Source organism: Pan troglodytes, chromosome 7 (genome assembly GCF_028858775.2).
Source record: "Pan troglodytes isolate AG18354 chromosome 7, NHGRI_mPanTro3-v2.0_pri, whole genome shotgun sequence".
Classification (NCBI taxonomy): domain Eukaryota; kingdom Metazoa; phylum Chordata; class Mammalia; order Primates; family Hominidae; genus Pan; species Pan troglodytes.
In genome coordinates this window covers 55,451,294-55,465,581 of record NC_072405.2, presented here as the reverse complement: position 1 = coordinate 55,465,581, position 14,288 = coordinate 55,451,294, and the positions used below count along the sequence as shown (strand labels likewise).

Below are 14,288 nucleotides of genomic sequence, written 5' to 3'. Positions count from 1 at the left end.
CACTCCATGTGTGATAAATAACAGGATAAATAACAGCCCTCTAGTGGGGCTGCATTGGGCATTGCCATACTGAATTGTTTGTGGAAAAAGCTAGCAGGTGAGGCAGGACTCAAGGGCCAGGGAAAGGACAGAGCACTGAGGCTGGACTCTCCCAGGGCCCTCTGAGGCCCCTGCAGGTAGGAGGATGCAGTGGAGCTCCAGGCCCCTTTTCTAGTGTGGTGCTGAATAGCGCCTTCCTGGACCACCAAGAAGTCCCTACTCTTTCTGCAACCACCACCCATTGGTCTCTAGGAAGTGAACATCCATTTATATTTGTGGACATGGCCTTCTGCTTAATTTCCATTGGATGTTCTCCTGGAAGAAATGTCTAGGGAATCCTGGGCCTGTGGTGGAGTTTCTCTAAGTGCCAGTCTCAAGAATACAATTAATAGTATTTTGTGCACATTACTATCTCAGGGTTACTTTTGCCCAATAATGTGTAGAAAATAAATATTAACATTTTTATCCCTTACATTATTTTAATTAGGTAATCTTAAAAACTTTTTATTTTCCTGAAATTTATTTTCATGCCAATCATCAAATTGTGGGTTTTTCTTGTTCAAATTTTTACCTGTTTTAGAGGCAAAATCTTAAAAATAATATGCTACACAAATACTAACAAGTGAGAGAAATGTATTTAAAATGTAATTAGATTTCTTAAATAAATAAAGTAATTATTTACTTAATTATAGTTTATATACAAATTATAGTTTATATTATTCGTATGAATTATTTTACAGCTTATCCTCAATGTTAAAAAAATAGCTAGGTATGCAATCAAAATTGACAGATTTTTTTAAATAGGCAACTTAAAAACATTTTATTGGCCATGTTGAGCAATATAATTCTCAAATATTTTATCTTAAAAATTAACACACTTAATAGTCATAGTATCTATGAAAGTAACATTATAAGCATGTTTTTATAGTTGCCAAAATATTAGGAGAAAAAAATTTATTTATTTTCCTTATAAAATTTAAATTGTTTCTCTTACTATATGCAGAATATTATGCTGATCACTTTCCACTCTCCTATCATCCTGTCACTTATGATACTGTTGTAAACCAACCACTAAGTGGCCTTTCCACTTAGAATGTCTTCAGGTATCTTAGATTTCAGTTTTCTAAATCTTCTATAGGAAAGTATGTAAATCTGTCCATCTAATGTAGAAGAACCTCTCATAACTCTGGTGCAACAAGCATTGACCATGTTCTTTCCCATAAATTCTAGAAATGAAGACATAGCATCAAATGCAAGAGGTAAATTATGCCAATATTTGAGTTTGAAAATATATTAAACTCTTTCAATATAAAAAAGTAGATTCCTTTTAGAGGAAAGTGATCAAGATTGCTGAACTGGAAGCAGCTAGACTGCCTAGTTCTCATAAAGAGGAATGCAAAGTATGCATGAATACAGCACCTTCAAATGAAACATCCAGCTACTTGCATTGGGACTAATTAAAAAAACAACTTAAGTTATGGAGAATGGAGTAAAACAAGGCAGGACAACAGGCCACCTGGGAACAACATGGAGCCAAGGGAACCTCCCCACCCAGTAAAGCAGTGAGTTCATGTGGGCCCTGGGAACCCATGATTCTCCCACAGATCTTTGCAACTCTCAGGTGAGGAGATACCCTCATGAACCCACTTCACCAAGGCCTTCAGTTGAACACACAGAGCTACATGGAGTCTCAGCAGAGCAGCCACTCAGGCCTGTGCAGAGACTCAAGAGCCTTAGATACTCTGGCTTTCCAGGCTTCTCCAAAAAAGTAGCTACAAGTCCAGCAAAGCAGGAGGTTACACACCTGTACATAGGAAAGAGGAATTTCCTATTCCTCTTTCTTCAGGCTTTGAAGAGTCCAAGTTGACTGGGGGCAGAAAGGATCTCCTAGCATAGTACACGTGCTCTAAAAAGACATGGTCAGACTGCCTGTTAAAGCAGGTTCCCAATCTCATTCCTGCTCACTCAAAAATACTTCTTAACCAGGGTGTCCCACTACCACCTTTCCATCTTTGGTCAATGGAATTTTGAAACCTCTTTGGGATATAGTTTCTAGAGCAAGAGGGAGCTGCCATTTTTGCTGTTTTTGTGACTTAGCTGTTCCAGCCTTCTGGCTTTGGAGAATCCAAATAAATTGGGGATGCAAGTGGTACTTCTGCACAGCACACCTGTCCTACAAAAATGTGGCTAGGCTGCTTTCTTAAGTGGATCCCTAATCATGTTCTCTTCACTGGGTAAGACTTTTCAACAGGGGTTTCCAGCTACTTCCTACAGGAGCTTTTGACCTGGAAACAAGCCTATACCTCCCTAGGATGGAGCTACCAGGGAAAAGGGCATGCTGCCATTGCTGCTGTTTTGCAGCATTTGCTGGTGATCACTTTAGGTACTGGAAAATCTAAGGTGACTAGAGACTGCAGTTGACACCTAGCATACTACAGCAGCCCTTCAGAAAAGTGGCCAGACTGTTACATGAGTGCCTGCTCGCATATATTCTCACTGGGCAGGTTCTCCAGGCCTGGGCCAGAGGTATTGAGCCAGTAGAAACTTAGCAACTCCCTGGACAGAGCTTCCAGGGGAAACTGAAAATATTTCTGCCACTGCCTCTGCAGTAGAACCGTCCTTGCTATGCTCAGACTAATGATAAATCCAAAACCCTAAGTGCCTTATTCACACCTCAAACAAGGTGCAGTTAACCCAAGGAGATGAGGCCAGTCCATCCTCCATGGGTCCCACAAACTACCCATTGCTCCTCACCAGACAGTGAATGCCTAAATTGGCCAAAAGCACAGATCTTCCTTCCTGAGCTGAATGCACTGAGGGATTGCTGACCTACATCTCCCTGAGATGCAACCCCCAGAAGACAAGCAAAAAGGTGGGGCAGCAAGCCAACTCATGTGGTGCCCAGAGGGTTTGGCACAAGAGAATCTGTAGTTAAGTGTGGCCTGTGATGGCCATTTCTCTAGGCTCAACTTTCTCCCATAAGAGACTTCAGCACTAGGGGAACTGTTGGACCTAATTTCTGCAGGATGGTCTTGCAAATCAGAAGAACCTGGTCCAACTGAGCACTCCTTTGTCTGTTGGCCTCTCCCAGGGACCCAGTCTGGCTACAGATGCTGACAGGGCAGTCTCAGGTACCCTGGGAGCCCATACCATAGCATCTGCACTGGTGGGCCGCACCTGATCCCTGAAGTGCTCCAGCAAGGCAGTCCCTATGACTGCACCAGCCCATATGTTTCCTCCCCATACTGAAGGGGAAGCCCTGACATCATGGCAACTCCCCACATTACTTTGCTGGCACATGTCTGCAAAGGAGGGTTTGGATTTGCTTGCCCCACCAGCAAATGGGAATGCAGTATGCCCCTGCCACCCTCAGTGACTGCCAATGGAGATGAAGCTTTGGTGGGCAGAGAGCCAGAAAGCTCCGCCCCTACCTTTTTCCTAACACTTTATGGAGAATGGGGTATCCTTCCAGACACCTTCTTGGGAGGGCATAAAAAGGCATCAAAATCTTCACTAGCCAGCATCCTGCCCCAAGCCAACACCACGTTTAGTGCAACAATGCACAGTCTCCAGCATGTATCCCCAGTCCCCTCCCAGCTGCTTTGCTCCTGCCACTGAGGTGAATGCCCAAAGACAGGCAGAAACCCCATATCCACTAGCACTCTGCTGCAGTGGTGGCACTTTAGTCTTACACAGTGGCAGACTCCAAATATCAAGGAGCCATGGAAGACAGTTGGGGCTCAATACAAGTCCCCCAGAGTATGCAGCCTCTGAGTTGTGAGCTGAGCATTGCTTCCCCACCACACACACAAAAAAATCTCCCAGGAACAAAGCAAGTTGGCTGAATCCACCTTATACCACAATCAAATATTCAAGAGCATCGAATAGGATGAAAAAAAACCAAAACCCCATTCAAAAGTCAGCAACCTCAAAGACATGCCCACAAAGATGAGATTAAATCAGTGCAAAAATGTTGAAAACCCAAAAAGCCAGAGTAACTTCTTTAACGCAAATGACCAAATTATGTTTCCAGCGAGACCTAATATGTCAGAAGTAGAATTCAGAATATGGATAGAAATAAACTTCATTGAGCTACAAAAGTAAGTTGCAACCCAATTCAAGGAAGGGACAAAATTGCAGGAACTGTCAGAAAAAACAGCCAGTCTGGAGAAAAATGTGGCCAACCTGATAGATCTGAAAAACACAATACAAAAACTTTTTAATGTAATCACAAGTATTAACAGCAGAATAGGCCAAGCAGAGGAAAGAATCTCACAGCTTCAAGCCTGGATTTCTGAAATAAGACAGACAAGAATAGTGAGAAAAGAATAGACGGGAATGAACAAAACCTCTATTAAATAAGGGATTATGTAAAGAAACCAAATCTATGATTCAAGAGAGTGCCTGAAAGTGATGAGGAGAATGAAAACAACTTGAAATACATATTTCAGGATATCATCCATGATAACTTTCCCAACCTAGATACAGAGGCCAACATTCAAGTGCAGGAAATGTGGAGAACCCCAGTAAGATACCCCATGAAAAGTTCATCCCCAAGATATATAATCATGAGATTCTCCAAGGTCAAAATGGAAGAAAAAAATGTGTTAAAGGCAGCTAGAGAGAAAGGGGAGGTCACCTCTAAAAATAGCCCATCAGACAAACAACAAGCCTTTCAGCTGAAATCCGACAAGTCAAAAGAGATTAGGGGCCAATATTCAACATTCTTAAAAAAAGAATTTCAAGCCAGAATGTCATATCTGACCAAAGTAAGCTTCACAACTAAAAAATAAATATAATTCTATTCAGATTAGCAAACACTGAAGAGATCTGTTACCACAAGACCTGCCTCACAAGAGCTTCTGAAGAAAGCATTAAATAAGAAAAAGACTATTACCACTCACTACAAAACAACAGTGAAGTACAACTGTAGACACTATAAAGCAACCATGTAAACAACTGCGCAAAATAGCCAGCTAAGATTACTTGTAGTGACAGAATCAAATCCACACATCTGAATACTAACCTTAAATGTAAATGGGCTGAATGCCCCAATTAAAAGAGTGGCAAGCTGAATAAAGAATCAAGATCTAATGGTAGGCAGTAATCGAGACACCCACCTCAAATAAGTTCAAAATAAAGGGAAAAAGAAAAAACCTACCAAGCAAATATAAAACAGAAAAAAACAGGGGTTGCAATCCTAGTTTCTGGCAAAACAGACTTTAAATCAACATAGATTTTTTTAAAAAGACAAAGAAGGGCATTCCATAATAGTAAAAGTCTATATATGCACCCAACACAAAAGCATCCAGATTATAAAGCAAGTTCTTAGAGACCCTCCAAGATGTTAAGTTAAATGTTCTTCAACAGTCTTTACCTTTATATTGCATTTGTTCAGTATTAAGTCTCTGATGTTGAACACAATATAAGGACTTGTTAAAGGCTTTTCCACATTTTAAACCCTTGTGGAGCTTCTTTCTAGTATGAATTCTCTGATGTCTGATGAGGTGTGAGAATGAGCTCAATGCTTTGCCACATTCTTCATATTTGCAGAGTTTCTCTCCATTGTGAAATCTCTTATGATTAGTGAGGTCTGAGAAGCACTTAAAGGTTTTGCCACATTCTTTGCATTTTTAATGTCTCTCTTCCATATGAATTCCCTTCTGGTTAATAAGGGTTGAGGAGTGGGTAAAGGCTTTGCCACATTCTTCACAGATGTTAGGTTTCTCTCCAGTATGAATTCTCTTATGTTTACTAAGGGCCAAGAACCATGTAAAAACTTTTCCACATTCATTACATTTGTAGGGTTTCTCTCCACTATGAATTATCTTATGTTTAGTAAGGTCTGAGAACCACCTATAGGCTTTGTTACATTCTTCACATTTGTAGGCTTTCTCTGCAGTATGAATTCTCTTATGATTAGTAATGTTTGAGAAGCACTTAAAGGCTTTGTCACAATCTTCACATTTGTAGGATCTGTCTCCAGGATGATGTCTCCTATGTTTAATAAGGGTTGAGGAGAGGGTAAAGTTTTGCCACATTCTTCACATTTGTAGGGTTTCTGTCCAGGATGAACTCTCTTATGTTCAGTTATGTTTGAGAAATTTGTAAAGACTGCCACATTCTTCACATTTGTAGCATCAGTCTGCAGTATGAATTCTCTTCTGTATAGTAAAATCTGAGAACAACCTACAGTCTTAGCCACATTCTTCACATTTGTAGCATTTCTCTCTGCTAAAAATTTTCTTACATTCAGTGAAGGTTGAGCACAACTCAAAAGCTTTGACATATTTATTACATTGACAGGTTTTGTTATGGGTAGTTGACAAATATTGAGGAGGGCCATTATAACTGCTTTTCTGTCCCTTGCAATTACTCACACTTTGGTAGTCATTCTTTAAATGTAAACTATTAGGTCACAGCTTCCATATTTTACCAGAATTGCTTTTTGAAATGAATCTTGTATGTCATACTCCAGCAATATCTTTGCAGTAAACTGAAAAAGCCAGCTGAAGAAATACAGAACAACAAAATTTCTCCTTCATTGGACTCAGGTGAATACATTTTACAAGTATATAATTATACAAAGCATATTAGGAAGGTAACAGTAAAATACCACAGGCTCTAATTCCTTTATAGACATATAAACTTAACAGAAATATACTGATAAAAATGCCTTTCCAAAAAGTCTAAGAACCAGTTAGACAGCCATTCTTTATCCTATCATGACTTTAAATGCGTAGAGGCAGGTGCCTGTAATCCCAGCTAGTTGGGAGGCTGAGGCAGGAGAATTGCTTGAACTTGGGAGTTAGAGGTTGCAGTGGGCCAAGATTGTGCCATTGCACTCCAGCCTTGGCAACAAGAGTGAAACTCCAACACAAAAAAAAAAAAAAAAAAAAAGAAAGAGAAAAAGAAAAATAAAAAACATTTGGAATCTTTTTTTAACTAAAAAATACACAAATCCAGAGAAAACATCCAGAGAACAGGCTTGAGAGACTATAATAATCTCTAGCCTAAAAAATTGGTATAATATTCCCACAGACAAAAGCCACTTAAGAAAGATTTTGATATGTGGCTTTTTATTATACAAATTGCAACCTAAGATTACAACATATACAAAACATAAAGAAAATATGGCTCAATCAAAGATAAAAATGAATATCCAGAAATCAATTATAAAAAAAGGAGATTTAAAAATTACCTGAGACATTTTGAATTAAAGTCTATACATATTTTTAAAAATTACTCTAAAAATCCAAAGTTACCATCTCAATGATGCTCAATGAGTAAAATGGAAATAAAGAAAACAAAATGAAATAACAAAAATGAAACCAAACCATAAAATAAAAAGCACAAAAAGAAATAAAAATTGTGGAGTATAAGTACAAAAAAGAATAATATGCACTTCAACATTAGTAAAAAAATATAAGAAAATCAAGAGCTCAGCAAATTTCAACTAAGATTAACACAAAGAGATTTCTAATAAGACACAATATAAGCAATGTATTGAAAGTCACAGAGAAGTAGAGAATGTGGAAAGCAGGAAGAAAAAAGAGATGCGTTATTTGTGTGCAAGCTTCTGCAAGGTTACCAGTAAATGTATGAACATAATTCTTTCAGGCAAGAAAGGAGTAGAAAGGCATAGTTAAAACACTGAAAAAGAAAGTCTAAGCAAGAATACTATATCCAGCAAAAGTATCCTTCAAAATGAAAATAACAGTCTAACTATATCATGACCTATATCAAGATCTAACTATGTCATGTTTTCAAGAGACTCACTTCAGATCTAATAAAAAATATAGATGGAAAATGGTAGGATGAGAAATACTTTCCATGCAAGCGTTAACCAGATGAGAGAAGAAGAGGCAATAATTTAAAACAGTCCTATTTCATGTAATTTACTTTAAGTCAAAATTCACAAAAGAAAAAGTAGGACACTCAATTATAGTAAGAGGGTTCATTTACTGAGAACCTACAAATAGATGACATTTTTCCCAAACACGTAAAGCAAACATTGACAGAACTGAGGCAAAAATAGACAGCAATATAATAATGGAAGGATACATCAATATCCCACTTTCAGTAATAAATAAAGCACAATAGAATATCAATACAGGAACAAGAAACTTGAATGCACTGTACAATAATTACACCTAACAAATGTATACAGACAACAGAATACACATTATTTTCAATAGCTCATAAAACGTTTTCCTAGATGGACCACCTGTGACACCACAAAAGAAGCCTTAACAATATTTTAATTGAAATTTTACAGACAATTTTTATAACCCATAAGGAATGGAAATAGAAATCAGTAACAGAAGAAAAGCTGAAAAATTCAAAATGCAAAAATTAAACAGCACACCAGGTTCAAGCGATTCCCCTGCCTCAGCCTTCTGAGTAGCTGGGACTACAGGCATGCACCACCACGCCAATCTAAGTTTTTGTATTGTAGTAGAGATGAGGTTTCACCATATTGGCCAGGTTGGTCTCAGTCTCCTGACCTTGCCATGCACCCTCCTTGGCCTCCCAAAGTGCTGAGATTACAGGCATGAGCCACTATGCCCAGATAACAACACACTTTTGAGCATGCTCTTTTTCGAAGGTTGGAAGACATAATATTGTGAAGACTTCCATGCTGCTTAAAGTGACCCACACATTCAACAAGCCTCTTTTCAATTTTAAATTTTACTTTTCTAAAAACAGAAAAAAAAACACACAACTACATAAGATCTCAAGGGAACATGAAAAGCCTCACAATCTTTAAAAAGAAGAAAAATATTGGAAACATTACATTTAACAATTTACAAACATAAATAAACCTTCAGTAATCAAAGCACTCTGGTACTGTTATAAAGGTAGAACACCAAAGTAATGAAACAGAATGCAGCACAGATATAAACTCTTTACTAGAGAGAAGAAACATACCACCTAGGTTTTGCATTCAGCCGTATGTCACAATTCCTTCAGTAAGCAGGACGCAGGCAGGAGAGAAGAGTTACATTACCTAGACACTAGTTTCAGCGATATTTCAAAATGCGTTCTAGGGGCAGGGCACAGGCTGGAGAAACACATCACCTAGCTTAGAGGCCAAGAGATGTGTGATAATATCCCCTATTGACAGGGCCCAGGCAGAAGAGTCACACTATTATGATTATTACCTAGCAATATGTAACAATGCACCCATGGAAAGGAATTTGAGCCAAAAAGTCTCAACACCTGGGTATGAGGCCCAGTGATATGACACAATCTCCTCATCTTTGAGGGTGACACCTTTAACTTTTAGCTCAGCATGTATGTTAGAGTCACAATCTTACATGTGTGCTGGGCCAATGTAAGACACTCTCTACAACATCTGAGGGCTGTATAAAACCTGCATGAGAGTTGGAAACCTCTCTGAGGCCTACGTGCTTGTATGGACTCACAGTCTTACATATTGCCCTAAACCCAGGTTTGATAGTCAACATCTCTCCTATAGGCAGGGCTAAGAAAGAAGACCCCCTATTATGCCACTGGGCTGCTTCCAGAAATGAGTCACCATTCCACCTGTGGCCAGATCCATGTGTAAAAGCCACATTTCCAACATTCTACTCTATTCCTCTGTTAGACTCAGGCCCTCAAGAGTGGGCATTGTAAATGGTATGGTGACAACTTTTAATTTCACCTGGGTGTGTAACGGAGAGTCCCAATCTGAACATTTTGCTGGGCCCTGTTATGAAACTCTCTACCACCAAAGAGTTTATATAATATAAGTTAGTATGTCATAATCCCATTTGTGGGCAAAAAAACTAACCAGAAGGTTAACATCACTTAGGTGCTGTACCAAGCAATATGTCAAGATGTTTTCTCTTGGCAGTGCCTAGCAAATAGGTTCACATTAACTGGGGGCTGGAGCAAGCAATATGATACAAACACACCTGGAAGAATCCCAGCAAAGTGATAAGAGACAAAACACCTACAAAATGGGCCAAAGATATCTCAAAATACCTTCTGTGGCTCTGAAACTAACAGCAGAGTCACATCATTAGGGTGCTGGGCCAAGCAATTTGCTACAATTACCTCTTTATGCATGACCTAGGCAGAAGAGTAACATCACCCAGGTGCTGGGCTCTGAAATACAGCAAAAGTCTTGTTCATGGGCATTGTTCAGCAACAAAATGAGAGTCACATTTTGTTGACTGAAGCAAGGTATTTGTCATAATCCCATTTGTGGGCAGAAAACTAGGCAGAAGACTAACATCACTTAGGTGCTGTGTCAAGCAATATGTCATGATGCCCTCTCTAAGCAGCGCCTAGGAAAGAGGGTCATATTAACTGGGGGCTGAAGCCAGCAATATGATACAACCACATGTGGAAGAAACCCAGTAAAGTGATGAGAGCTAAAACACCTACAAAATGGGACAAATTTATGTCAAAATACCTTCTGTAGCTCAGGCACAAGCAGGAGAGTCACATAATTAGGGTGCTGGGTCAAGCATTATGCCACAATTCCACCTTCATGCATGACCTAGTCAGAAGAGTAACATCATCCAGGTGCTGGGCCTTAAAATATGGCAAAAGTCCTATTCGTGGCCGTTGTTCAGCAACAAGACAAGAGTCACATTACCTAAGTGCTGGGCTCATCAATATGTCACAACCATCCCATTGTAAAGGCCCAGACAGAAGAAGAGAGTCACATCACTTAGGTCATGGGCTCAGAGATATGGCCCAATGTCACCAGTAGGCAGGGCTCAGGCACAAAAAGAGAGTCATATCACCTAGGTGCTTCTTTATATATATGTCACAATTTATTATGTGGGCAGAAACCAGGCTGAGAACCACAACACCTGGTCCTGGGTACTGAGATATTCACAAGTCCCCCTTAGAAAAGGATTCAGGCAAGAGAGTTACATCACCTAGGTGCAGGTTCTACCCTCATGTCACAATGCTCCATGTGGGCAGAGCCAAGCAAGAAGTCACATCAGCTAGGTGGTGGACCCAGAGATATGTCACAAAGCCTTTCTGAAAGCATGGCCCTGGCAAAAGAGTACCATCACCTTTGTGCCTGGCCTAGCAATATGTCACTACCCAAGTGGGCAGGTCCCAAGCAGAAGAGCCATATCACCTACATGATAGGAACTGTGATATGTCAAAATGCCCTCTTTTGGGCCTGGCCCCGGCAAAAGAGTATCATCACCTGTGTGCCTGGCCTGGGAATACATCACTATTTTGCCCTGTGTACAGAGCCTATTCCATAGAGGAGAGCTACATCTTCTAACTGATGGACACAGTGATATGTCACAGTTATGTCTGTGGGCATGGTGCAGGCTAAAATGTAACATCACCTGGATGCTGGATCCAGTGATGTCACAATTCTTACTGAGAGCATGGTCCAGACAGAGAAGTCACAACACTTCAAGGTTGGCATAGGTAGGTATAAAAATCCCATATGTAGAATAGAACCAGTCTGAAGAGTGAAATCACGCAGGTGCTTGGCATTGATTTATATCACAGTCACAATGGAATAAAATTCTAGGTTTTAGATGTACAATACCACACATGTCCTGTTTTCATGTAGGACAGTTGCCTTCATCCATTTGTGATTGTGAAAGTCTTTACTGTCAGGTAGGTGTGCATATGACTGTCACAATTTCCTCTGTGTGTTTGGCCCTGTTACGACACTCCCTATACTACCCAAAGGTGTTACAAAATAATTGTGAGTGTTGCAATCTTCTGTGACCTTCTTACCAGAAGGAGATCCTGGACATCACTCATGTTCCTAAACCTAGTTATAAGAGTCAAAATTTCTCCTATTTGCTGGGTCCACGTACGAGACTCATTATCATGCCTGTTTGCTGTGCCTAGATATATTTCACCTTCTCCTCTGTGGTTACTGAACAGGCAGAACAACCACATTACTTAAATTCTAAGCCAGAAATATTCCAAAATTCTCTTTGTAGGCAAGGCCCTAACAGAAAATTCACAAAACTTGGTTGCTAGCTCTAGCTCTATGGCGTAATGCCCCTTGTGGAGAGTGTCCAGGCAGGAGAGGAGAGTCATATCACCTAAATGATAGACCTAGAGATATGTCACAATGCCTCCTGTTGAAACGGCCCAGGCAAGAAACTCATGTCATTTGGATGCAGTGCTTAGAAATGCAACACTCTTCACTGGAAGCAGGGTTCAGGCAGGAGAAGAGAGTCACATAACCTAGATGATGGGTCCAGAGATATGTTATGATCCCTTCTGAGGACACTGTTAAGACATGAGAGTCAAATCACCAAGGTTCTTGACTCAGGTATATGTCCAAATATTATCTGTGGGCTATAACTAGGCTGGATTATTAAATCACTTTGGAGCTGGAAAAGGTATATGTGACAATAACACCTGTGGAAAGGTTCAGGGATGAGAGTTACCATCCTGCACATGTCCTGGCTCTAGGTAAAAGAGTCATTATTAGGCCATTGATCTGGTCTCAGGTATATTGCACAACATCACCTGTGGGTGGGGAGAAGAAAGGAAAGTCACATCACCTGAGTGGGTGCTGTTCCAGTGAAATGTCACAAGACTCTGGAAAAAGAGTCATATCACCTGGATGCTGGTTTCAGTGATATATCTAAATCCTCCCCATGGGCAGGGCTTAGGCAGGAGAGGAGACAAACTTTACCTAGGCAATTGGCCTGTATATATGTCACAAGGGTCCCTGTGTGCAGGATCAAGGCAGGAGAGTGACTTCATCTTGGTCCTGGGTTCAGCAATATGCCACAATCTCTGTGCTGGTCAGGGCCCAGGCTAGAGAGAAGAAACACAATCTAGGTGCTGAGCCAAGTGATATGTTAAAGCTTCCTATTGACAGACTGGCCCCCCGCCAAAAAAAAAGGGTCACATCACCTGGTTGCTCTACCCAATTTTGTGTCACGATTCACCATAAGTGCAGGGCCAAGGCAGTAGAAGGAAGTCACATCACTTATGTAATGGAGCTAGATAAAAGCCACAATGCTTTTGTAGGCAGGGTTCAGGCCAATATTTCACATCAGCTGGGCGCTGGTCTCAGTGATATGTAAAAGTGCCCTCGATTCCATTGCCAAATGAGGTGTTATACATTGCTTGGTTGCTTGGTGTACATATGTCACAATTTCAACTGTGCTCTGGGCCTGGAAAGAAGAGTCAAAACACTCAGACGCTGGGCAAAGTCATACTTCTCAATCACACACTCAAAAATGTTCAGAAATAAGTTTCACAGTCCAACAAAAGTCCTGGCTTCAGGTATGAGAGATAACACCTCCTATGAGTTGGGTCAAAATACAGGAGTCGCAATCTCAACAATAGGCAAGATCCATGTATAAAAGCCCCAATCCCCCTTGAAGATTGTGTTCCAGTAGGGGAGTAAAAGCAATACAGATTTGCTGAATCATGGTTCAAACGTCACCAAACCACCTGTGGATCAGATTAATGTATGAGAGTAACAACTTCACGCTTCAACTGCTTATGTGTGTGAGATTAAGTACCTCGTTCATAGGCTCTGCTCATATATGAGAATGACTATCATGTCAGTTGGATGTGCATCTAAGAATCACAATAGCACCTGGTTGCTGGTGCCTGTTATGACACTCTTTGTACCACTCAAGCTTTATATGATATGCCTGAGTAGCACACTTTTCTGTGAATTCTTACAGGTGGGAGAGCTAGGACTTTACCCATGGCCATAAGAATGGCTATGTGAGTCAAAATATATCCCCTGGCTGGGTCTAGGTATGTGAGTTATTATTGTGCATATGAGCTGAATCCAGGTATATGTCACAATTTCACTTTTGGACAGAGACAAGACAGACAAGTCACATCATCTGGGTTGTGAGCCAGGGATACATTATAATCTTCTCTGTAGGCAGGACCCAGTCAGAAGAGTCATATCACCTGGGTACAGTCTCAAATAACAAGTCATCATGCCCATTGAACACAGGGTTGAAAAAATAGTGAATAGTCCCACCCCCTAGGTGCAGGGTCTGTCCTGCAGACCCTGACTCAATGACTGATAAATGAAGATACGGACACACAGATATTCTGCTTTGCCAGTTCTACTGAGCATCTGGGTCACTTACAGACTCCACGCAGAGTGCTGTAAACATTTGCAGCCCTGACCAGCCAGTGAGACTCACATTTATTCAGGAATGTTTACTTGACAAAGGCTTGAGTCAATACCACTAAAGGGCAATTGGCATTGTGGACCTCCCAAGTAGTAGAAAGCAATTAAGCACCTATGGTGAAAC

At 40.5% G+C, this 14,288-nt stretch overlaps 1 long non-coding RNA gene across 24 annotated transcripts in view; it reads right to left on the bottom strand.

The window, feature by feature from the left end:
• Nucleotides 1-14,288, bottom strand: part of LOC134810859 (uncharacterized) — a 56,800-nt gene that overhangs the window by 8,693 nt on the left and 33,819 nt on the right. For 18 of the 24 annotated variants that reach the window (XR_010159512.1, XR_010159516.1, XR_010159511.1 and 15 more), the window contains 2 exons: nucleotides 12,913-13,175; nucleotides 12,689-12,813 (listed from right to left, as the gene is read on the bottom strand). This is a non-coding gene — a long non-coding RNA (uncharacterized LOC134810859). Of the gene's footprint in view, nucleotides 1-10,813; nucleotides 12,520-12,688; nucleotides 12,814-12,912; nucleotides 13,176-14,288 lie in introns of those variants that run through there. The other 6 variants (XR_010159524.1, XR_010159530.1, XR_010159519.1 and 3 more) reach the window with 6 other exon arrangements.